This window comes from Penaeus vannamei, chromosome 12 (genome assembly GCF_042767895.1).
Source record: "Penaeus vannamei isolate JL-2024 chromosome 12, ASM4276789v1, whole genome shotgun sequence".
NCBI lineage: Eukaryota > Metazoa > Arthropoda > Malacostraca > Decapoda > Penaeidae > Penaeus > Penaeus vannamei.
In genome coordinates this window covers 9,708,126-9,708,600 of record NC_091560.1, presented here as the reverse complement: position 1 = coordinate 9,708,600, position 475 = coordinate 9,708,126, and positions in this window count along the sequence as shown.

Here is a 475-nt window from a genome sequence, read left to right as displayed (position 1 = left end):
GAGCCCATGACACAGAGCGACGGAGCCCATGACACAGAGCGACGGAGCCCATGACACAGAGCGACGGAGCCCATGGCACAGAGCGACCGAGCCCATGACACAGAGCGACCGAGCCCATGACACAGCCCCGGATGGACGCTTGAGGATGTCATTAAACGCGGCACAAGCACACCGTCTCGTGTGATGACGTCAGATACCGAGGTTCGGATGCGGAGGCTGCGATGACGAAGATGAAGTAGCAGTCGTGATGACGCAACTCCTTCGCCGTCGGTCGTGAGTCGTGCGTCGGGGGTCGTAGGGCATCCGCGTCGGTCGTTGCGGATTCGCCCCCAGAATTCGGGATGAAGGGCAATCACGTGTTTTCTTTGATCATCCGTACGTGACTTTTGGTTTATGCTTTTGTTTTGAAAGTGCTTCATTTTCTTTTATTCTTGATTCTGGTTACCCTCCATGGTCATGTGGTTAATTGTGATTT